The sequence below is a fragment of the Thermobia domestica genome, chromosome 17 (assembly GCF_964235325.1).
Source record: "Thermobia domestica chromosome 17, izTheDome1.hap1.1, whole genome shotgun sequence".
In the NCBI taxonomy this organism is placed as follows: domain Eukaryota; kingdom Metazoa; phylum Arthropoda; class Insecta; order Zygentoma; family Lepismatidae; genus Thermobia; species Thermobia domestica.
In genome coordinates, this window is record NC_137470.1 from 86301546 (window position 1) to 86312507 (window position 10962).

General features: G+C 37.9%; 1 protein-coding gene across 2 annotated transcripts in view; it reads right to left on the reverse strand.

The window, feature by feature from the left end:
* LOC145673802 (transmembrane protein 70 homolog, mitochondrial-like) overlaps positions 1-10962 on the reverse strand; it is a 99982-nt gene that overhangs the window by 42190 nt on the left and 46830 nt on the right. The gene's annotated exons all lie outside the window — the stretch shown is intronic.

The following is a 10962-nucleotide window of genomic DNA, read 5'->3' on the forward strand; positions in this document are numbered from 1 at the left end:
ATTTGTGTCTGACAGATAGCACCGATATAGGTTATCAGTGTCAGCTACAAATGGTGGCATCATTTTTCAACATAGTTTCCATTACGGGCAACACACTTGCGCCAACGCGAAATAAGGTTTCTCATGCCGTCAGAGAAGGATTTTGATGGCTGCTGACGACACCATTTCCGGCCGAACTGTTGCTTCCATCTCCACGTCACAACTGTAGCGTTGGCTCTTAAGGTGATCTTTAAAGTTTGGTGTAGAGCCAAAAGTCGCAGGGCGCAAGATCCGGACTATCGGCAGGAGAGGCAGAATTCAACTACACTTCGTCAGCAGATGGGACAACTTTGATTTTCTTTGGCCGGAGGAGAGGGCGTGCGGCGGTCCTCCATCGACTGACGTTTCGTTTCCAGGTCGTACTGGTGTATCCGCGACTCGTCGCGGCGATGAATGTTTCTGGGCGCACAACCTTCCGCAGTCATAAATTCAGCGACAGCCCGTTGTTTCAACCGGACTTCACCACTGGAGGCCATGGATTGCTCCATTACTATGGAACGAGAAAAGATAGGAAGATGAAACAAGCGACACTCTATAGCTTAAACTGTTCAGAATGTTTGCAGTACTATTGGTCAAGTAATGGGCTTGGAGCCATTACTTTCTGAATTTATCTCGTATAATTTTTCAACATATAAAAATAACACTAAGTTCTGTGTAATCATTACGAGAAAACGACTGAATCGTCTGAAATGAACTTTCAACGTAGTACTTGGCTTGACAAAGGGTTTTTATCATGTGTCTTCTAAGGAGGTAGAGTTTACATACGTCAAAAATCAAATATCTCAAGAGTCTCTTATCTGAAGAGAGATCACTCCTTATTTAAAGATGTGGCAAGGTGCTTACGTGTTTCCTAAAATTCTGCTTCTAAAGAGAATTAGGGTACAATTTCTAAAATATTCTAATTTCCTATCTTGTATTCATAAAACGAAGTGGGTAGAAGTTTGAAACTTTTAAAATTGATATTTGAACCTAATTAGCGTTCGAGTCGTTTTTGTTTGTTTGTTTGTTTGTTTGTTTGTTTGTTTAATCAACCAATCTTGATTAAAAATAGAAATTATATTAAGTTTAAAATGTTGCACAGAAAAACGACTAACTTCTGAACATAGTTATCACTTTGGTCGAACTGAAGTTTTTTATTTTTTTTTATACAAGTAAATATAAATAATAATCAAAATGCATCCTCAGTACTTGAACCAAAGAGCATAGTCCGATTAATCAGACATCTAGTTTGCAAGATCAGGTTTAGCTCTAGTTACAGCTAACAGCCACAGGCCGTATACCTCGGGAGTGTCCCCACCCTACCACAAAATTTGGCGACGGCTCTGCATTACTGTGGCCACAGTTTTATGGTATTCCATTGGTTGAAATGAAATATTTCACTTTAACGTCCTACGATTATGGTCTTTAGGTTAAGGGAGACGGATGATTAAGAGAAGTGAATGAAGGAAGGAAGAATTGGTGAAATGAGAATGTGAGAGGAAAGGGCAGTATCTCGAGAAAACCCACGAATACCATGCTGTCCGCCCCAGACTTACTTAGTCGGGGATCGAACCAGGGATCCCGAATACTACGTGCCAGAGGTATGCGCTGTACCATTGAGCCACCATGCCCCCAAGTATTCCACTGGTTTGGTCGTTAATCTTCAAGGAGACTCTGCCAGTGTTTAGGTACCATATTACATGAAAACATGAGTCCTTTGGTATAAAAATTTATACCACTGTAGTTTCTAAATGTGCTAATACATACAGCGAGAGCTATTCAGGATTCCTGAGGAATATCAGGATGAACTACAATATCTCTGAGTCTGCTTAATCTTCAAGTTAACGTCCATGGTCAGTTTTGGACCAGCGTGCCTGCCCAGATTTTCGTTTTACTAACGCAACTAGTACAGCACTGCGTGAAAAACTATCCACTACATCCCGGAAATGGAGAAAATCTGCACCGAATTATAGTGCAGATGTATATAGTGTGATGCTATTAACTTGTCAGGCCTTCGGCCTTTAACTCAGTTCCTACTGCAGTCATGTAAAAAGAACACGACATAAAATCGCAGTAGTCAAGTAGATAGCGATATCTTGAACTTTCAAAACTGACCGGAGTATTTTTTTTAATCAATAGTAGTAATTTTTCGTTGATGCTTCGAATGTACGCACGAAAATAAAACTTTTATTTCTGCTTCCTAAAATGCGATCTTGCCCTCTGAATGATATGATTTTTGTCAAAATATCAAATATTATGGTAAATAAGTTCTGAATGCGTAAAGAAAATAATAAACTCTAATATTTCTACTAAGTCTTCCTGGGCTATCAGCTAGATGAAGGTATTGACATCCCACGTTTCGAATGCAGACATCGCATTCATCTTCAGGAATTGTAATGAAGAAACCGGAGATGAGTACATATATATGAATCGATTTGTTAAAAAGACGTATGTGCAGTAAAGGCAGTAAAGACGATTTCCGGGAAATGGCAAAAAAATAAAAATAAATAAATAAATAAAATAATAATAATAATAAAATAAAAGAATAAATAAATAAAAATAAAAAAAGCTTTTTCACGAGTCGGTTCGGTTGATGAAGAAAAGAAAAATATGTGTAAATGTACATGGTGACCGATTGTTATATAGGATGCAACTGTGAATTATGGTTTAATCTAAAAAATATATATTAAACTTTAGATACATACGCCCTTTTAAAAGAAAACATGGTGACAAAATGTGAAACCAGGCTTTTTCTGAAATATATCAAATTTTAGACACTCTTACATTGGTGGTATATTAATGAAAGACAGAAATACTAAAAATAGTAATTAGTAACAATAATAATTTGAAAGCAAACATTTTTCTCCCCAAAATTATTATTTTTAAAATTTAATCTCTGTCAGGATAAGTTCTGAATTAACACTTGTCGCCACTGTTTGCCCTGCTCCGACTTGTAAAGTACTTTGAATCCATATCGGGAAATACTGAGGTTAATATTGGAAGATACCTCGGCCACCTACATGCTAAATAAAAATCCTGCAGACCTTAATATTGTGACAGAATAAAAGGTGAAACTTTCTCATGGTATCTTCTACGGGATCTAAAACTGTGGCTACAAAGTTGAAACTGATCTTCACCTGATCTAACGCCAAAGCAGGCAATTATAAGTTTAGGTGGATTTTATTTACGTTGTGCGATGAGACAATTGGGAATGCAAGGAAGCAGCATTGCATAAGAAAATATAATTTTAATGGTGGGATTTGTACTTTTAACCCAAGCAAGTTTTCTTTGTTTTATTCCCCAAATCCCTGTGCGTTTGTCCCGATTCCAGTACAGGTGTAAGACCGACCAACAGAGCACATTAACACATTATATCATAGTACAATATTATAATAATATAATTCAATGACTTATATTTTCAACACGCTCCAAGGAATACACTTTATTTTAACACACATCGTACAAAATCTTATATAAGCTCTTTTAACAGAGACAGATTCATATATGGTGACCATTTAGGGGCAGAGCTGTGAATGGGGGCTGTTGTTAAGGGTACGAGAAATTGCTTTGTTGATTTTTTTTTTTTTTTTTTTTTTTCAAAAAGGGCCGACCAGAAAGGACTAAGTTGAAACCCATTGTCAGACCCCCAATCAGAAGCCAGCATTTCCCTCAGCCAAACACAAGCCTCCATTCACAGCTCTACTCTAGATAGTTACCATATATGCATGCACACATATGCCGTCTCTTCATTACAATTCCAGAAGATGAATGTGATGTCTGCATTTGAAACGTCGGATGTCAATACCTTCACCTAGCTGATAGCCCGAGAAGACTTACTAAATCACATCGCCAGGAAAAATTCAATTCTTTCTTCAAATTTTAATGGTTCGCCTGATAACACTAAATTTTCATTTAAAAAATTCCCGAAAATTCAGCCATTGTGCTGCACAGTAGGTCCACCATCTTAAGGCTCAGAATAGGTTGAGGTAACCCCAAAACTTCTCTCGGTGCAGCTTTACAATCTGGAACCACGCAACAAGGAAATCTGTTATCTCGAATCACGGGTCAGAGGTTGCACGGTAGCGTGGCCGTGAGCCAAAGGCGTTTCTCCTTACCCTCTCTACTTATACTTTACTTATTTACTTATTTGGAGATCCCTTACGTCTGAAACATCCCTATAGTTGCGCATCATGAGTGAACACACAGCCTTCATATACTGTACTTCACTCCGAAACGTACAGGATACGTGTATGGTTGTGCATCATGATAAACACATTACTTTCATATAATGAACTTCCTTATTGACATTTTCTGCTTAAACCCTTCCACTCTCGGAGATAAGATCTCCACATATTTTGTTATTTACAGAAGATTCTCCCATCTGTACCAAGCTGGGCACTCTAAGGACACGAGAGAGTACTTTTTGATGATTCTGCGCAATTATGACAATCAATTTATTCTTGATTTTTGCGTGTGTCCTGTACCTGTATAAGATAAATATTACGTACACATATACGCCTAATGCGTTCGTTCAAAAAAAATTTATTAATTAATAAAAACATAGTTCGGGCCGGGCAGGACCCTCTTGGTATACTATATTAGATATTTTGATCCCGATGAATTCATTGCAAAGACACGACGAAAATGAAAAAGGTCAGTGCCCCTGGTGAGTTGGCGTCGTCAATATAACATTGTTAAAAGATCTTCCAAGGCCAACGCGGGCAACTAATGTTGCAACCATATGTCCGAAATTTTCAACATGTTCAAATTGTAGATATTATATGCTCATTCACCAATGTTGAAGCGTCACGTGTTCTTCAGGATTAAAATGCAAAAATTGCTCTGTACAGAATGAAAATTAATGTAGATTGAACAGATGTAGATTCTGTAGCAATGAGAGCATTTTTGGTGTGTTGGAGTTCTTCGCTGCCGGAAGGAAAGGATTTCTGAAACGAACAACCGACGAAAATATTTACTGTTGCCATGGCATGGAACCGATTTGAGCATAGCTTATCAGGTTTGACGATAAAACAATGCGTGCTCAATGCAGTCCGTATTTATATATTGTGCGCCCCTGTGCTCTAATAATTTGCCGCCCCCCGCACAAACGTATGTTTCAAACAAGGAAACAAGCCGTGATTTTGCAACATACCAGCTCTTGTTGAGTGGTTGTTTAGGTACGACATGTTACAAAAGTTAAACGTAATTTTAAGTGACCTAATTCTCTCAATGATGATTATAATGTAGTGTTCTAATCGAAAGTATGTGTTTGACTGGAAGGTCCCTGGGCAAGATGAACCCATGTTACTTTGCCATTGCCTTCCATAGGGTGATGATGACGTACTAAACTTGGCTTGGCCAGCTTAACTTGGAATCCGAACCACTTGTGTCCCCATCGGTAATTGAACCCGGGACTCCTTGATTACAAGGCAATCAGCTTAGCCATTCATCCATTGGGGACACATTCGTTCCATACTGGCATGTATATTTATTCATGTAGGTTTTAATTTGCTGTCCGGAGAAAATGCATTCTATTAATTCTTACTCTGTCTGTCTGTAGTGCTCTTCAACTCGAGCACTATAGATACAAACACGAAATTTTAATAGTATGCACTGAGAAAAAAACCGTATGTGGCGCACATAAAATCGTATGTTACATTTGTAAATCCTGTAGTCTTTGGACTTAACGTACAGCAAACGTGTAACTGAAAACGCATGTTTTGTAATACTTTCTGTATAAGTGTTCCATCTATACGTACTTTCCGTGTGAAACAATATAGGCGGTCAGGATCTCACATACAAATGGACGTATATAACATATAGCTGACGAAGGTAATATGCATATAGGTATATAATATAAGGAAGACTGTTCTGAAACGGCATGATGTAACACCTAAGAGCAGTGCTTTTGTAGCATACGATAACGTATGCTCCGTACTGATTTCTGTAGTAAGCAACAGGATTCCGTATATTTGTACAATATACCGCTGTCCGAAGAACGGATTTTTCTCAGTGTGTTTCCAGCTCTCAGAGAAATTATCAAAATGACCTGTTCCAGGTTCCTAGGACACACGTGAGCTGTGGGAGGTGCAAAGTCCACATAAGAATAACATTGGGACATTTTAAAAATAATCGAAAACGAGCAATATTAGAGTTGAATTCATACTTTTTGGGTTGGCTGAGATGAATAGTAACAGTTTAAGTTCAATTGACCTTCAAGGTCATACAACACTCCCCAGGGAGAGGGCAATATTTTAAAAGTAATTGAAAACGACAGATAGTGTTGAAGTCTCAGTTTTCAAGGTCGCGGAGTTTAACGGTATCAGTTTCCATGATGTTCAAGAACATATTCACCCCTTGAGATGGGAGGATGACTTTTTAAAAATAACACTGGGGGAACAAAATTTTTGTTGCATTGATACCAACACCTCGTTTACCTAATTTGAATGTGTTGATTTCAAATATGAACTTAATTTTTGCGTGTAAGTTCTAGTTTCTTTGCAATTTAATGTTTTGTGATTTTTACTATAATGTAAATGTATGATATTTATACTTTTTTAAATTGAAGCTTGTAGAATTTTGGAGCAATGCACTTTAAGGAATCTGTTAATATAGCCTCTAGAAAGGGCTAGAACAAACACATTGATAAGAAATTTAATCTATATATTCAGAAAAGAGTGTAAATACCTTACAATATGCAAAATATATATGGTAAATATGCAAAATAAACTCATTTGTTTCCGGGCATTACATAGCACCCACTATGAATATGAATATAAGTATTTAATCAGAAATCAACGTATATGTCTGAATACAATCCACATCTATTACCAAAAGGTATATTAAGCCTTGCAAAATTAAAGAATATACATCTAAAGTTGGAACTATTAAAATTTCAGTGGTATTACTTACAAACTAATATGCTAGTGTACAAATGTAAATTTAAGGCATTTACGTGAGAATGACACATTCATCTACATAAGGACCACTTGTATTAGAAAAATGATATTAATCATTACGAAAGTATTTGTCTGTGGTAATTACACACACTGTTACATCTAATACTGAATTACGTTTAAGACCTCTTCCCTGACAATAAGATATTTGTCTAGATACAAGCCACAATAATACAAAAAACTCATATGAAATCATGGAAAGTTCAAACACTTTCTGTTGAGGCAAAAACTTGCGCTTATGGAAATCACGGGGCACTCTCGTTTGATACTGCAGCAGTAATCTGCCAACATATTTTTGTCCTATCGCCCTAGATAACGCTCTTCCAACGTCTTCAGGTCTTGTTGGAAACGCTCTCCCTGTTCATCGCTACAATCTCCAAGGTTCTTAGGGAATTGATCAAGGCGGCTGTATAGAAAATGGATCTTCACATTCATATTACTCCCAAGATCTCGAAAGGCCGATGACAATCTCTTAACCAGCACTTCATGGTTATCCGACTTTTTCTTGCCTAGAAAGTTTCTTTATAACCTGTATGAAAGACAGCCAAGCTGACTCCTCCTTGTAGTTCATCTTCTTGGTAAATTCTTCATCACGCAAAATAACACGAATTTGTGGTCCATCGAACACGCCCGTTTTGATCTTCTCGTAAGACAAAGCAGGAAATGTAGAAATTAGATACAGAAAGCAGTCACCATCAGTATTTAGTGCCTTCACGAACTGTTTCATCAAGCCAAGCATGATGAGTGGGAGAAAAATGATCCTATCTCGGCTGACAATTGATTCATTCACAATGTTTGGCATTCCTACTTTGAGTGTCATGGATAGGCCATTCTTTTTGTTCCCAGTGCAGTTCTCGAGCTCGACTGTCTCACATACATAGATAGCACGGATACTTCGTAAAACCATTCTGTGGTCTAAGCAGAAAGTTGACCATTTTGAGATCAACACAAATTGTTCAGTTATGTTCCTCATACTTGAGTAATTCAATCACAAATTTAATATTATTATGTTATTCTCGCAAATGCGCCGAATGACCAATTGGAACCGATCCGTAAGCATTATCGTTGTGGAAGAGTACACACTTGAGACTGCGCTTCGTACTGCCGATAAATACCCTCCATTCTGTTGGATTATAAGAGGAAACGCCTAATTCAGTTAGAAGACCTGGGATACCATGGCAGTAAACAAAGCTGTTGTTTTCTGAAAAGTAGTCTACAAAATCCTTTTCCCGCTTTCGGAAATATGACACCTGTGCCGAATGATGTAACAGATTCTTTTCTCAAGGTCTGGAAGCTAATAGTTCAGTAGTTTTCTTCTAGAGAGCCAAATCACCTACTAAGTCATTCAATTTAGGCTGGATGAACTGCTAAGGTGTAGAGGATTTAGTGAGGTGAATCTTCGGATTCCATAGCCGTTTCTTCACACACCTTATCACAAGCCGTACGATACCCCTCCCTTTCACTTTCTTCATCTACGGGAGAGCCAAAACCATTAAAAAACTGTAACTGGGAGTTCATCCGAGTGAGGGATCGGTCAAATTGCTGAGGGAATACTCGGATACAAAATAGAATGTCGGCTTTTCTTGCCAATACCCTTTGTATTGACCAGGCAAAAATAACAATCACTTAGATGGTCCATCGGTTCTCGTCAAACCATGGGAATGTCGAAAGGCATACCATTTCGCTTTCCTTTTGCCCAATCACGTAACATTTCCTCACAATTATGACACACAATATGAGGAGCCCATTTTTTTTGTCTTGGTCGGCACGAGAAACTTGAAAATACGTTCTATGGACACGCCTAACAAACTGTGTTATATTGCACCTTTGGGGGAAGTGTGTAGTAGCCACTTACGTAACAAAATAAGTCAGTCTTATTTACATAATTCTGTCTACTTGAAGAAGCCATTATGTAAAATGAAATCCACAATAGAATAGAAAAAAACATCAATATTGTGAATATGTGTTCTGCTGTTAGAGTAGGTTTAATTGAAAACAAATGCAAAATACAAATAAATGATGACCTCTACAAAATACGGAAGTTTCAAATTGCATGGAAACCACAGCATACACAGGGAAACGGATTTTAGATTTCGATTCAGTGGGCGAAAAACATAAAAACAGCTGAAAAATCTCATGCAACAGAAAACTTTTTAAAAATTGTTCTCCAATGTAATCATGTAAGCTAGCTATTAGTAACTACGCTAATTAGAACAAATTAAACACATTAACGTATTTCTCGCGCTTTTGCGACACTCTGCGGGTTGCTATTTATAAATATTACTTTATTGTGAATCTTTGAAAAAATCCAAAATCTTGCCGCCCTGTGCTCGAACACAGAATAGCACTTACCTAAATACGGGCATGGATCAATGAAAGGAAAATAAACTTGCAGCCATACGTGACGTTTGGAATTGGTTTGTAGAAAACTGTACGCTCTTTGAATCGTTTGAAGATATTAAAGTGGATGAGCTACTAGTTGCATTTCGAGACAGATGTCCGATGAAGAAGTACATACAATCAAACCCAGCAAAATATGCAGGAAATTTGAGAACAGAAAATTCTGATATTCCTGCAACGATGGAAACTGCAAAAGGTTATTAATTACAATTCATATTCTCAGACGGGGTAACAGTGGTCAGCTACATCTCAAACAAAAAATCGTCCGTGCACTTTCCACTCAAATAATTCAGTTTCCAATGAGTCATAAAAACCCAAACATGATACTCGAATGAAACCGTACTAAAGGTGAGGTAGACAATGCAGGAAAGTTGGTTAAGAGAATATTCTTGTGACAGACGTACCTCAAGATGGCCTCTGAGACTTTTCATGAACATGCTTAATATTGTAGCCTTGAATACATTCATAATTTGGATATCCAAAAAGAGACCGTAACCTCCGCACGACAAGACGCAGGTATCGATTCCTCTTGGAGTTTGGCAAGAACTGACCAAACCCAATATCCTGTGGCGGGCAAGTAACCCAATAGTCTCCGTTCTCGAACTGTCAGAGCTATTAAAGCTGCGGGAGTTTTGGCTGCGTGCAAAACTGCGGTGCAGGGCACATCAACAACATCAGGGCAACAGCAATTCCAGAAGAGGGGACGATGCGCATACTTCTCAGATGCAGAGATAGAAAAACAAACACAGTCTACTGTGAATGCAAACGTTTTGCCTGCCAGAAGAGCAGCAGAATTGTGACGTGTGCTCAAGATTGCAGCGATGGCAACAAATGAATCTGTACCATTTGTTTTTGTGAAATTACATAACGGTTTTACTTATACTGAGTACTGAATTATACTGTTTTACAATATTCTATGTAGGTTCAAAATACATTATATCGTTTTATATGAATATCGTACTGTAGGAGTAATATTGTGTTAACTGCCGTAAGGCTGGGTGCTATATGAAGGCGGAGGAGGCAAACAAATTAATTATTCGCATAACAAGAAAGTGAGAGGGAGAAAAAAAAAAACAAATTAATAAAATAAACACTTCTGCTCCCTCAATCTGTATCGGCTACGCCCTTGGACACTATACACATGAATATTATCGAAATATTCTTTCTTGCTAAATTTCACCTTCCTCCTCCTCTTCACTTCTGTACTTGTGGGTATTTATTTATTCTCCCCTACCCCTTGAGGAGTCCCAACACACAACACTGTGAAATCTCAAATCAGGCATCTGAAAACAAGACATCTAAGCCTATAACATAGCAAAATTTGTCTACTCACCATCTGCCTTTCAGAAAACTTTAGTTAATTATCAACTTCCATTTCAAAAAAACTTTATTGCCTATATATGTAGGCCACGAAACAAAACAAAAAATATGTTCACAGTTTATTATACACTACGACTATGTGGTAGACAGTACCGGCGGAAGGGCCGGGCGACCGCCCGGGGCGCCAAACTTTAGGGGAGTTTGGGGGGGTGCCAAAATCCTTGCTAAATTTATATTATTGTAAACGGTGAACTAAAAATTAACTATT